We start from the raw sequence: 14,924 nt of genomic DNA on the forward strand, positions 1-14,924 counted from the left end.
GTGGCTTCATTGGTTCAAGGGAACTGTGCTGACGTACATCAGCTGTAGATCTGGCGTTGTAGTATACAAATATAAAGATACTTCATTTAGGAATAAATATTACTGGTAAAAGCTTTCTTCTGCCGCTAAGTGCTACAGTATGGGGGAGGAGGGGTGTCTATGCATCTGCTTCAGACTAAAGATCCAAATTTCAAATGTTCATCTCATGCTTTCAAAACATGAGCCGTAGAGAAGAGACAGTTTAGCCTAGGCTTCAAAAGGCTACATCATGTAGTGCTTCTGCCCAGTTTTTTCAGAAGCTGTCATGCCCAGTCCATTCTAGTTAGCATTTACAATTTGGATTACATTTTCTTCTGCCCTTGCTGATAGCCCATCCCAGAGTCCTATGCTGTATTAGTGGTGATAATCCTTGCCTTTTTGGCTGAAGTCCACAACCGTGGAAAGCCCGCCAATCCCATATCTCACATAGTCTCTCTCTAACACAGCCTAGTCACGGACAACTATTCTATTGCTTCCCTACACAGAAGTAACAACCCTGACTGATTTTAAATGCAGTATCTTGTTCAGCTAATACAAGATGGTGAGATGAAAATTTCAAACATCCACTAATGCCTTTCTTTGAGCTCATTATTCCCAACAGACTTCTTGCTCCATCTGAAAATATTGGTGGAGCACCGTTCACTCAGATTGCCTTGAATTTAATAATAATTTGGATATGGTTATGTTCCTGTCCGTTAGCTGTGTTGAGCAATTATAGATGCTCTCTTGATGCTTTTTGGAACAAGCTCTCTGACCCTTTTTATTGGCAGTATCTTAAGAAACTATGTTGCTTAGTAAAGTGCAGTTTGAAATCGACATGCAAGTGCTCTTGCTTAGTTTTTCCTTCCTGACAGCCTAACTTGGCAATGTTTGCACTGTGTTATATTAAGTGCACTATTATTAGGGATTATGTTATTACTTTTGAGGACTGATATCTACTCTTCTCTATTGTAGTCCTACTTTTCTCCTCTGGGTACTGTTTCCTCTCTGTGTTAGTACTGATTTAGGTATGAAGGCCTCAGGGAAATAATCATTGAGAGGAATTTAACTAGCTCTAGGTTTGAATTTTTTGTTTGTTGTTGTTGCTATATTTAATTGTGGATCCAGAGAAGCCTTCTCTCTGCATTCCTGCTAGGTCAGACACTTCAATGGCGATACATATTCTGCCAGGAATTTAACCAATTAAAGGCACTATGCTGACCATACCAATCTGAGGTGCACAGTGGGAGTCACCTAGTAGCAGTGCAGTGGAGGATTCCTGAGTAGCAATGGCTAAGGGAACTAGCAATGACTCAGAGGCCCTCTCTGCCCTCCGCCCCCAAGGGGCAAGGGGATAAGTGCAGCTCCAAAAATGAGCAATGTCTCAGCTGCTGATGATAAGATGCGGTTGACCACATATTCTTGGAGTCAGGAAGTACCAATGTAACGCCAACAGACTCATGTTGGCGGGATTGAACCTAAGACCTCTGGAGCTTAGTGCATGAGCCTTTACAGCATGAGCTAAAAGCCAACTGGCTTTTCACTAAAGCTGTAGAGCAAACTCATTAATCTCTCTCTCTCTTTAAGTGATCTCAGAGCCACTAGATGGGACAGAACACCACACCCAGGAGGTGTGTGGGTTACACTAGCAGGCCTCACACCAGGTCTCAGGGAAACCCATGGTCCATATCTTTGTGCGGCTTCTGTGAAGCTGATAAATGGAGGAGTGGATTCTTCTTCTTTCCTCCATCCTCAACACATTCGAGCAAGACAAGCCAGAATTCTGTTCTAAGTGTCACTTGCTTAAAGGGCAAGCCAATTAGGCATGCTCCATGTCAGTACAAACAAGTCCATGGTCAATAGTAGATTGTGCTCTCTGCAAACGAAATGAAAAATGTGTACATTGTTTGTCTGTAGTCAGTAAATGAGCCTTTTTGCCAAACCACCAGAACAATCCTTTTTCTAATGCAAACTTGTTTCTGATTTTACCATGGCAATTTTTGAAGCTAATTTTTCTTAGATTATCTAGACAAAGAAGTTTTTGTTTTCTATAGTGGTTCTTCCTTCCTTCCAATTTGGAATTCTATCATTGTCATAATCTTAAGTTTTTCCATTTTTTCTTTCTTCCATTTTGAAAAATGTACTAAATTAAGTATGTATTTGCCAGTAGGGAAATTAGTGCTCATTAGACAGTGGGGACCTAGCTCAACTCTCATGTCACACCATTCACTTCCATGAATTTGTGCTCATTTACATTGCAAGAATTGAATTTGAATTAAAATCTGCATTTGCATGTCCTTGAGGTTATTATTTTTCAGAATTTCAACCTTTTTTTAAAATCAGTGTCAACCAAGTGAATGACTCAGTGCTGAACTATTATTCATGGTAAGAATTATTATTAGTTTACAAAATAAAATGATTATTTACTTAAAGTTTGCTAGGTGCTTCACAATAATGATCCCTGCTCATAGGAGCTTATAACTTAATTTCCTTTAGGGGAGGTGGAAAGGTAAATATCAGGTAGGGACTGTTATAGGAAGGAAAGGGGTAGTATCAGTAAATTAGCACAGTTAGTCATCAAAGCCTAGTTCCAAATTCGGTAAAATAAAGGATATATTATGCACAAAACACTATGTTTAAAGAACATAACGGCTGTGAATTCAAGCACTCCAAAGTTAGGAAATGCCAGAATGAAGGTTACCTATGTAAAGTCCCCTTTGTATTTCTTCCCACTCCAACCCCTAATTACACTGAGCACTCCTCAGCTATCACCAAGAGTCTGCACCAAGATCTCTTTCCAATTTCTGTTAAATTCATTCATGCTAGAAGTTCACATGCACAGTATATACACTCTACTGTATAAAACCAGTTGCAAGTTTGATTGTCCTAGAACTTGTACAATAGGTAAATACTTCCACAAAATAACAGACATTGCTATTATAAAATGGATTACCATTCTAGACACAAATATTACTATCTAACTCCATGATTTATATCATGCCCATATCAATTAAGGACAGTAAATGTGTAATTTAATTGTTTTCCTAATTTGTTTTTTTTTTATAAAATCTGTTACATAATAGCAGCAAACCCAGTCTATGCTATGAAATTGCTAGAGGATTACTGGATTTATTGCTCTTCTTGGGTGGTTAAAGTCAGTCACTCAGCCAAATGTCTTTATAACGCCGCATCGAGAAGGCAATATTTGCACAGTGCATAGGATACGCAAGAGATAATTCCAAGGGAAAATGGCCTTCTACCACTTCATAAATACTGAGGCAAAGTCAAGACTTTATTGCTAAAGGAAACTGATCCTGAGACAATGTTCTACGGCAGTGCCTGAAGATCACAGAGTACTCTATTACAATGGCTGTGGATGAGTCCGAGTTTGTTATTGTGGGCTTGGACCTACACACTGCAAGTTGAGCGCACTGCACATATAAGCTAAATGTAAAACAAAAATGCTAGGAAGACAGATGAACTCAAAATCCTACTTTAATGAGAATTCTGCTGTGTGGCTGCTGCGTTACTCCTGCGTCGTAGGAGGAATAAGGCCAAGGAAAGGAAAGAGTAGGTAAGGTTGTGTCTACACTACAATGAAAAACACATGGCACTGAGTCTCAGAGCCCAGGTCAATTGACTTGGGTTGCAGGGCTAAAAATAGCAGTGTACAGTTTCAGGTTCAGGTTATAACCTGTACTTGGACATCCAGCCCACTTGCTGGGTTTCAGAATCTGGGTCCAAGCCTTGGCCTGAATATCTACACTGCAATTTTTAACTTCGTAGCCTGAGCCCTGCGAGCCTGAGGCAGCTGACCAAGCCAGCCATAGCTATGCTGCAGATAGAATCATAGAAGAATCATAGATTCATAGAAGGTTAGGGTTGGAAGGGACCTCAGGAGGTCATCTAGTCCAACCCCTGCTCAAAGCAGGACCAATCCCCAATGTTTTGCCCCAGATCCCTAAATGGCCCCCTCAAGGATTGAACTCACAACCCTGGGTTTAGCAGGCCAATGCTCAAACCACTGAGCTGTCCCTCCCCCCTTTTCTTTGTTTTAAACAAAATATTTTTTATTGATCTTTTATTGCAATGTAGACATACTCTAAGTGACTCATTTACATGCTGTAGGTCTCATTAACACCATGAACGAACACGTGGCCCTCATTGAAGTGATGGGGGCTTTGCCATTTACTTCAGTGGGTTGAGGATTTCACCACATAACGCTCAGATTCTCTGCACTCACTTTTTTTACCCTGTATTCCTGAGAATTATTCAGTGGATATTCGGGAGTGCAGAGGCCTGTTTATAGTGCTTATATTTATTGTACCCATCCATAGTTTCCACACACACGTGTGCTAAAGTGCAGCACCCTCACAAAATGTACTGCATAAAGATTGCAGGATCCAGACATATTTTTATTGATGTACTATATCCATTCTAGCCCATTTGAAACCTGCTTATTTTAAAAGTGTATCTTTAGATAACATACTTTAATTTTATTAGGCATCGGAATATAAATTGTCAGACTGGATCAGACCTAAGTCCATCTAGTCCAGTAACCTATCTCAACCAGAAACTTCAGAGGAAGGTGTGAGAACCCCACAGTAGGCAGATGTAGGATAACCTGCCCCCTAAACTAGGTTTTATCCTGGTCTCTAATAGTTAGAGATTGGTTTAAGCCCTGAAACATGAGGGCTTAATGGACGGATGGTGTCTGATTGGCTATTATTATTTATTTAACAGTGTTAGCAGTCAACTTTCCGGAGAAGTGGCTAGCAAAGTTAGGCCCTGATCCTGAAAACACTTATGAAGCTGCTTAATTTTATACACTGTGAGTCATCCCACAACGCCGGGTAGATTTCCTGAGAGATAACGGCCCACAGCTTTTAACTATTGCTAGTATTTTTAGCAGCAAATGTAAAGAATCCGCTTGCCTGGCCCCTTATGGGAAAACTAGCAGTACACAGAAGCTATGTCTGCACTGCAAGCTCAGGGTGTGATTGCCCTGCTCATGTACCCGCGCGAGCGGGAATTCAGTGAGGGCCAGCATGAGCATAAATAGCAACGTAGCTCTCGGAGCCTGGGCAGTGACAGCGGAGGCACCGTTGAGCTATGCGGATTACAAACCTGCCTCAAGTCGGTGAGTCCATATTCAGCCTGGCTCAGCCTTGTCTCCACTACCGCTGCCCATGCGGCTGTGGCTACACCACTGCTTAGGCTTGTGTCAGCTCTCATTGAGCTACCATGAATTTGTGTACAAGAGCAGGGGAATCACACCTCTCGCTTGTAGTGTAGACCTAGCCTTAGTATGCTCTTTAAGAACTCTGTAGTACCTAACGCGATGCATTTGTTTTGTAAAAGTTCTGGAGGAAGGATGAGAGTATATCCCTGGGTATGATTCTTGGGGGGAAAGCTTTTCTGGAGTTTTTCCATTTTTATCATCAGCTGGCTGAGATAAATGGTTATCGCCATTTGATCATTTAAGGCAGCTGGCTGGCAGAGTTAATATATGTGACTTCAGTGTGTATGCTGCTGGACGCTTGTAATTCTAATTATTGTCAGGACGTTCAGAGCTTTAGTGTGGGCATGCTTTTTAATGTTGTATATAAATAAGATTATAAATCTGGAGCATACCTAGGATTTATGCATTTATACAGCTCTGCTCAATGCACTCTGCTGCTTTTACAGTGTATCAAATTAAAACATACAACACACAACTGTAAAGTCAACTAAAAATCATTAGAGCAGATGTAGACAAATCTTGCCATCAGTCACATGAGTGCAGTTCCCTTAAACCCAATGGCGTTTGTAGCCATGCAACTGAGAGCAGAGTTTGGTCCATAGTTTTCCACTTCATTTTAAAACTCCAAATGCTGCACCTATATGATGAGGCAAGCAGTTCCACCAGATGGATGCTAAGTGGCTCTCATGCCCTGCCCATGACATTTTTAGGGTCTGGCTGCAACTGTGCATAAAAATGTTGTGTGCTTCAGCACAGTACTATTTTGAACGAGATCAGAGGGAGTGGTAGAAACTGCCAGCTCTACTTTACATAGCAGCCTATGTCTGGGGTTTCCAGTATCCTTAACACAGTTTTTGGAGCAGGTTCAGACTGATCTTGTAATGTATACTGCGGTAGGGTTTAAAAGATTGTTTTGTCAGGTTTAGGTGATGAATTATCTTACTGGGAGAACTCCAGCAGGTACAGTAATACCAGACAGGTGTTTATTAATAGTACAACCATATTTCCTCCTAGTGTTTGATCCTGCCAGCTCCTGACATTACCCCCTTAACAGAGACAATTGTCAGCTGACACCTGTATTTGCCACAGGAATAATCTTGAATCTCATTGTGGCAGGGCACTGGTTGGGGTTGGGGCTGGGCAACTAGCTAGAAACTGGAAACTGGCCACACCCGCCAGCCTCATTAACAGAAGCTAAAAGCTTGGGAGGAAGGGGGAGAGTAGGCTTAGAAGGAGCCAGGTGCCTGGTGTCCTGTGCTAGGCCAAATCTGTAAATAGTTGGAGCTTGGCAGTGGTGACTGGACACAGGAATAAAGAGCACGGGTGTTCCGCCAGCTTGAAGTGGTCCGGGCTCATCGGGGAGCAGGGCCAGGAGGCTGAACCCAGTGGGGTGCGGTGATCACCCTGTTATACTCATCCCCACCCCCCACAGGTGCTAAAACAGAAACGGCAAAGTACATTTTATAAGTGTGTATATCTTAGGCTATATGAAAACTCAGCAATGGTTTTATGCATTCTGCAGCACAGTGACAGGTAATGTGAAATACCTGTGCCTGGAAGAAATTAAACAGGACATTTTTAGGGACAGTGTGACTTCAAACTGCTACGGCAAGTCCTGGAAAGGATTAAAGTCCTGAGACGCTGGCTTGAATCTCTGTGTGGGAACTGACAGAAGCTGAGGTGTGGAGCCTTTTTAATATGGTATATATGAACTAAATGACAGACCTGGGAAGAGAGAATAAGATGATCAGAAATTGGGGTGGGGAGCAGTGTAGTTATTTGCACCTGAATTCTGCAAAGCTAGAGGCAAGTGACTGATTTTACCCACATGATCTAAACCCCATTAAAATCAATAGAATGATTGACTTCAATAGGCCCATGCTTAGGCCCATGAGTAGTTGCAAAAACTTCAGTGGCACTAGTCACATTCACAAAGTCAAACACGTGTATCTTTTCTGCAGAATTTGGATGCAAATGACTACATTTCCCCTCACCCCCATATCTATTAGTTGCTTATTTAGATGCCCCCTAAAAGGTTTTCTTTTAGAGTCATTCTGCTCTTGCAATAAAAATAGATTTGGCTGCCAATGTACATTCAAAAGCAGCTCTTTTCAAACTGACTCTTAAGTTTATTGGTTTTGAACTACGTTACAAATTTAAAATGTAATTCTTAACCTGCGTAAGATACATTAAACATATGGAACAATAAAGAATTTGTATTCATGCCTTTCTTCCTGTCTATCAAGGGTTCTGAAAGGTGCTTACAGCATGTTTGTTTCTGTAATGAACTGGAATTTGGGGTAAGGCCTCACTGTGATTAATGGTTGAGATAGATGTTTGGGCAGTGTAAAAGAATCTAGTGAAACAGTTATGTTGTTCACTATTGCATATAGCTTTATCAATTTAAGAATCATTTCCAGGAAAGGGGAAAGAAGAAGAGTATCAGTCTGCTTTATGTTTAGGGAAAAAATAGGTTAACTCCTAATGCAACAACTTAATGAAACTCACTAGTGGTTGAAAGCCTGAGGAACAGTCATTCTTTAAAAGAATAAACAAAAGCCAGGGGACTGCCTGTCTTGGGGCATTGGTAATGGGCTCTGGAACCTCTCATCTCCATGTTACCAGTTCCAATCCTGCCCAGGCTTGTAGTAACTGAATGTTGTCACTATATGATGATTATTTGGTGTGCAATTTTAAATGAGTTTAAGCCACGCCAGTTCCTAACGAATGTTTGTGCATATCACCAGATCCACAGGTGCTACTCTCAATCTTAGCAGACGCCAAGAACTGAAGGGCTGACCCACCAACTATTGAAGTCAATAGAAGTCTTTCTATTCTCTTCAGTGGGCTTTAGATCAGGCTACAGAATGACTGGGCTAACAAGCCACCTTCTGACCCCCTGGCTGGTCAGGCAATGTGATGAAGCTTGCATCCCCATTGCCAGTGTTGTCCCACCCTGGGAATAAAGAGAGGAGGAGACTCATCTTCTGGGCACCCACTCTGGAACGTCTCACCAGCCCACTAAGAATCCAAGTTACTAAGAATTTGTAGCTGGTGTAAAATTAAAGAAAGAAATTGATACAAATTTCTTAGCACCTTAATCAAGGCACCTGTTGCCTACAGTCATTCTACAATTGTACAAACGTATGTAATCAAACATTTATAAAATATACAACTACCTTCTTCTCTTAAGTAGCTTGCAGGGCACTTCCCAAGAGAGGACCAAACTCTTATTTGACATACATTGTCAAGGTGATGTTCTTATCTTTTGGAACCCTTGAATCAGTGGTGGAAAATCACACTGTGGAGCGACAACAACAATATATTAGATTACAATTTATTAGTAGATTTGGAGTTGGTATATTCCTGTTCTTCTGGCATTTAAATCACATCTGTGATGCCATACATATAGGATTAACAACAGGAAGGATGGCAATAATCTTTTATTTGGTCTAATTCCTTGTTAGACCTGGTCTCAGAAATAAAGTCTAGATCACATAGTTGATAGATTTGCCTTCGTAACTACTACACTCGAAATGTTGGCACTTTACTAATATATTTTTCTTGTAAATCTCACACAAATTGACTCCATTAAAGTATCAGAAAAGTGTCTTAAGCATTTTCAGTAATGTCGAAAACTTGCAAGAGACCTTTTATAAACCAGGAAAGAAATTAGCCATAAATTTTAAACCTGGGACTTGGGTGGGATCATTTTTTCCCCTGACATTGCTTCTAAAGTTGTTCATTTATCACAAGCGAGGTATAACTAAGATTCATTTTAAAAGGGAAAAAAAGGCTATATGTACATACATAAATAATTTCACATGCCAAAAAAACGCCAGGGAAATTATTACTTCCAGTGCTAGGGTTGAAACAGTGCCAACTCCAAAGTTTTGTAAATTGGGGCCTAAGTGTGAAATCCTTCCAGCTGTTAAAAGTATCCCATATCTAATTATATTCACAGTTTTTCAGAATACTCCTTCAGTTTGGAGAATCCTGAAAGTACATACTGTATGCCTGGAAACTAGGACCACATGCATTCTCTGAAAGCTTACAAAACATAAAGAAAGCAAATAGACAAAATAGACAAGCCACATATTTGTATGGTTTTGTAAATGTTTTCTTTTGTGGCTTTCTTTGTTTTCACAACATTTCTTTATAAACATGATTTACTGTATGTACCCCACCCCATCATTCCAGAGGCCATGAACAACTATATGTAAGGAAGTGTCCATTACATTTTTCTTAAGGATCTGTTACTACAGGAGGCTGAAACAACAGCTGCAACTATAGCAATGTACCCCTAAAAAGGGGGAATGCTCGCTTGTAATTATTGCTCCAGCCTTAGCCAAGCAATTGGAAAAGCCCTTCGTTAGCACCAAACGGTATTGTCAGAAAGTCAGGAAGTTGCACATTATTGAGAATAGCATAACACTGGTGCATTTGGGAATTCACTTCTCTTTAGTTTTTAGTAAACTTTCTAATTTTACTTTAGCATCCGCATCTTCCGACAGCAACGCTTTGCCATTAGATTTCATAGATTATCAATAATGGGCTAAAGTCTTAGGTCCTTAACTCAGATATTTTCTTGACTGGGAGTTTGACTAAGTCAGCGTTGAGTAAAAACTGATTAGGAACTTCAGGATTCAGCCTATTATCCTGAGACTAGCAATAGCCCAGCAGTAGTGGGCATTTGAGGCAATGCTCCCCTCACAGATACTGGATGGCATGCTTTCCTCAAACATACTCCTCCACCCGAACTGGAATTAGGGATCTGGGAATATATAAAACAGTCTTGCTTTTCTTGCATGCCCCAAAGTTCCATGAAGCCAATGAGAATTTTGGGTGAGCAAGGAAAGCATGCTAGTGAGGAAGGATGGTTGAGTGATTAGGGTGCTGCCTAGAACTGAGGTTCAATTCCCTCCTCTGACACAGAGTTCTTCTGTGACATTAGGCAAGTCATTTAGTTTCTCTGTGCATCAGCTTCCCATTTGGAACACAGGGGTGTTGTGAGGATAAACACATTAAAGAATGTGAAATGCTCAGGTATTAGGGTGATGCGGGGACCATTAAGTACTGAAGAAAAAGAGAGAGATAGTTCAGGACTATTGAATTAAAGTGCCTTGTCTTGGAAGGATTCATTGTTTTATGGTAGGCGGTATCTGAAAGCACGTGGTGAGATGACACCATCAAAACAAAATCCCAACAAACTCTAATGGTCCAATAAAAGATATCACCTCCCACACCTTGTCTCTCTAAGGGCTAGTCTACACTAGAAGTGCTACAATGGTGCAGATGCACCAAAGATGCTCTATGCCGATGGCATACTAAAACCACCTCTGTGAGAGGCAGTAGCTATATCTGCGGGAGAAGTTCTCCCGCTGACATAGCACTGTCCACACCAGCACTTACGATGGTATAACTTGCGTCACTTGTGACTAGAGCACCCATGGAGTCGATGCCTATGCTACTTGGATTAGGGAAGTTCTTTCTACTTTTTAATTAATTTATTCTACTTCAGTTACTGCTTACTATGCAAAGTCTCACCCTTAATTTTGCTTGTCATGGCTCATATTCATTAAATATATATATATATATATATATATATATATACATCTGCATTGCAAAACCACAACGTTCCATGCGGGACTTCATAAGATCTGAAAAAATGCACACTGTGAAAGCTAACTGTTTTGTTTTGTTTTCTGAAAGGGTTCCTTAGTGTTTGCATACACTGTAGACTCAACATAAAATCACTTCAAAACGTATGCAAATGAAATACGTTTGATTGTTAACTGTCTCTAAATCTGACACATGGTATATGTAGAGTTTTGGTTACGACTCTCTGCAAAAGATTGTTGGGAGGTTAGGATTTTTATTTGTTTTTAATATTCCAGTACAAATAAATATCCTTGTTTTTCTGCCACTGTGTGTGGTTAATCATGATCAGATTCTAGGATTGTCCCAATTGGTTTATATGTGTTATGTTTCAGTTTTCTAATTCAGAAAGCAAATTTATTTGCTCGCCACAAACTATAAACACCCATTAAAAGTATAGATAAGGAAAGCTGTACAAGAGAATACCCCAGGATAAAATGGCAATGAAATAAGAGTACAATTAAGAGATGCTGTACCCAGTAAACCAAGTTGATGCCTTCAGTCTTCAAGTACCATAGCTTAGAGACAGTTAAGCAAATTAATGCTCTATTCAGTTACAACTTCTGCCCAAAAGCCCGGTGTTCGAACCCGAGGCAAGATGACTGTGGGTATGTCAGACAGTGAGTTTCCAGCATTGAAATTATCCTGCCATTTACATCAGTCCTTGTCTGCGAAAGTTTCTAAGTCACCTAAAAACCAGGGCCATCTGCAGGAGTAATAAACATATAAAGATGCTAGCTAGATTGAGCAGTAGAGAAGTCTTCAGCTGAATAGCAGTCCCCTCATCTGTGACCATCACTGCCATGAGCATAGGTGCTGGAATTAGGTGTGCTAGGGGTACGGCTACACCCCTGGCTTGAAGTGGTTTTCATCATATGCAGGGTTTACAATTTGGTTCAGTGGCTCTCAGCACCCCCACTACACAAATTGTTCCAGCACCTCTGGCCATGAGTAGAAATGAAAAGTTATTGCCTGGCATTTTCTGAGATTAGTTTGAATATCTGTTTATCCTGATTTAGAACTTTCAGAAGACAGTGAAGAGCAAAACATTTAACAAATTGTGCATTGCAAGGTCACTCCTCAGCCACAAACCTCTTTTTCAGTTTCATGTACAGCATTATATTCTGTTTGTTCTTAGCCTTGCACATCTTGCAGCAATCAGTATTTCCAGCTGCAGGGGTAGGATTAAACTTTCTAAAGGGCCTAAATGATTTAGGAGCTTAAATCCTAGGTCAGTGGGACTTAGGCTTCTAAGTCACTTAGGCACTTTTGAACATTTTACCTGTACTCATGCATGAACATGGGACAGATGGAACCTTTAGTAGTCAGTGAGCAAACTTGTTTCCTGCCAAATGGTAAAACAGATGAGTTTGGATTCTGGAATCAAAATGCACAGTATGCATGTAGCTTGTTGTGATCTTGTCCTTCTGTCTGTCTTTCTCTCCCACTCTCTCAAGATTAAGATTAATTTCTGTGTCAAGCAGTTAAGACCATGGACTCATTTACTGCCACAGAGAAAAGGTTTGAATATGACCTCACAAGTCCATATTTTGATAAGCAACATTTACGGAAATGAAACAACCAAAATATTAATCATTATTTTACAATATATTTGCACATTTAAAAAAAAAATCTGGAGCATTTTCACTTTCTTTAGATATTTTAACTTTACTGGTCTCAAGAATAAGGAGCTCAGTATCAGGATTAATGGAAGCAGGCCCTATGCAAGTTTCCTCAGACAGCTTTGCTAATGCAATTCCGGTATCCAGGTTGTTCCAGTCTTGGGCCTCTCCTCTGCAGTGACTACCATAATTATGATATAATCATAATCCTCCTCACACCTGAAAAAGAGTTCTGTGTAGCTCAAAAGCTGGTCTCGCTCACTAACAGAAATTGGTCCAATAAAAGATATTATCTCACCCACCTTGCCTCTCTATAATCATGACAAAATACCTGGTGGGTTTGTGACACTGACATACTTCAGTTGGGACTAGGGTATGATGACCAAATTATTTTTCACTTCTGACCTAATATGGATTTGATCCCAGTTCTCCAAAGGTGAAAGGCTAATGCACTAAGTCACTGCAACACTCACATCTTTAATTAAATAGCGTTAAGTGTAAGATATTATAATAAAAATTTCAATAACATTAAAAATTGAAAGAGATCAAGCAAAAAGTTTAATGAGAGGAACCTAGTTCTCTAACCTAATCAGATGCTGTCACTAGAGAGTATATAACAGATGATTTAATGGTCTAGTCAATTTTATTGTGTCTGTTATTGTACATATGTGCTATCATAATAGTAGTGACTCTACTGAAATTTTTAAGAAAATTTTGTTTTAGGCCAATTGAAATGTTGTGTTTTGATAAAATCACATTTTGTTCCAATTTTGACTTTTTAAATTGTGTACTATGTTATTATTTATAGTATAAAATAAATTTGGAAACAAAGTTGCTTTAAAATGAAAAATTGAAATGATTTTTTTTTTCGAAATGAAATTTTGTCAGAATCGACCTGGAAAGCAAAACCATGCCATTTTCCAACAGAAAAATGTTTCATCTGAGAGCTTTCCACCAGCTCTGGTAGGCAGCTATTTATAGCCGTAATACATGTGTACATGGAGCTTCCTTGTACAAGATATACATATTGTATATGCTTATAACACTTTCCCTGAACTTGCAAGAGTAAGGCCCAGGGTCCTGATCTTGTCACTTTTTCCCACATGATCAGATACCTGCACCCATGTGGATCCCCTTTGAAGTCAAGCCTGCATAACAGATAGTCAATCATGCATGACAAGTATATTTTTTTCATTAAATATATTGATCAACAAATCCTTAATACATGACAAAATCTTTGGTGTATTTCTGGTTTATTTCAATCCTCATCTTAAAGTCAGAAAAGGTTCAATAAATACATTGTTCATGAATCTCATCTAAAGCCTTAGTTTTTAGATTGTTCGTTACCCCTTACTACAGCAGCATATAATCTTTTACTGGATTTATTTTTTAAATTATGTTCAACACCGAAGACCTGCATCCCTTTCAGACCCTTGCAAGGCCATTTTTCATGGGTAATGAAAAAGTAATCACTGCAACATTGACATATTTGGCAGCTGCTACAGTGAGTTCTTGGAGCTACAAAAGACGGATATTTAAAAGATCTAAACAAGACACCACTCGTTGTAAAATAAATTAAACTATAAAACTACTTCCCTCAATTTAAGATGCAGTATTTAATCATAACGGGCTGAAAAGACTATTTTCATTCTACAGGCTGTTATGATGGTCATGCAAATTAGGAACGAGGTCCTACACCAGTCCTACATCTCTCACTTGCTTCAGTAAAGGGTGTAGTCGTGGGCGCTAGCTGGACCATTACTCATGATGGATGAACCTGAGCCTTCTTATCAAAGTGGAACTGGAACAACACCAACCTTTGTGAAGTTTGGACAAACTGCAGTAGCTGAAGTGCTTGAGCAGCAGCCTCTTCCTGACATGAACTGGCAGCCAGGCATTCCATTGGTGATCTTCAGAACCCAACTGTTTTTCCAAGGAAGAAAAGGATGACTGACATGGGCAGGCAGATTGACTGACCCCTGTGCTGGGATATCAAGTTCTCTCTCCAAGATACTTAGTACCTCATAATCTTTTCACGTATTTTGTCTCACAAGACACCTCTGAGGTAGGAAGAGGTGCTATTATCCCCATTTTAGAGGTGGGGAATGAGGCACAGAGAGGCTTGCCCAATATTAAATAGGAATTCCGTAGCCGAGAGAGGAATTAAAGTACTGTCTCTTGAGCCCCACATTAGCACCTTAACCCCTAGACTATTCTTCCTCACCAAGTAGAGCATCCTTGTTTTGTAATAATAACATGCTGTGGAAATAGTCTACTGGAGAGGATGTGCATCTGTAATATTGATATGCATTTGTGGCCTTTTGACCTATTGAATTGTATTTTAATTTTATGCCAGAGCATTGTTCAGCACTTTCACTGAGTGT

This window comes from Lepidochelys olivacea, assembly GCF_965140295.1.
Source record: "Lepidochelys olivacea isolate rLepOli2 genome assembly, chromosome: 3".
Taxonomy (NCBI): Eukaryota; Metazoa; Chordata; order Testudines; family Cheloniidae; genus Lepidochelys; species Lepidochelys olivacea.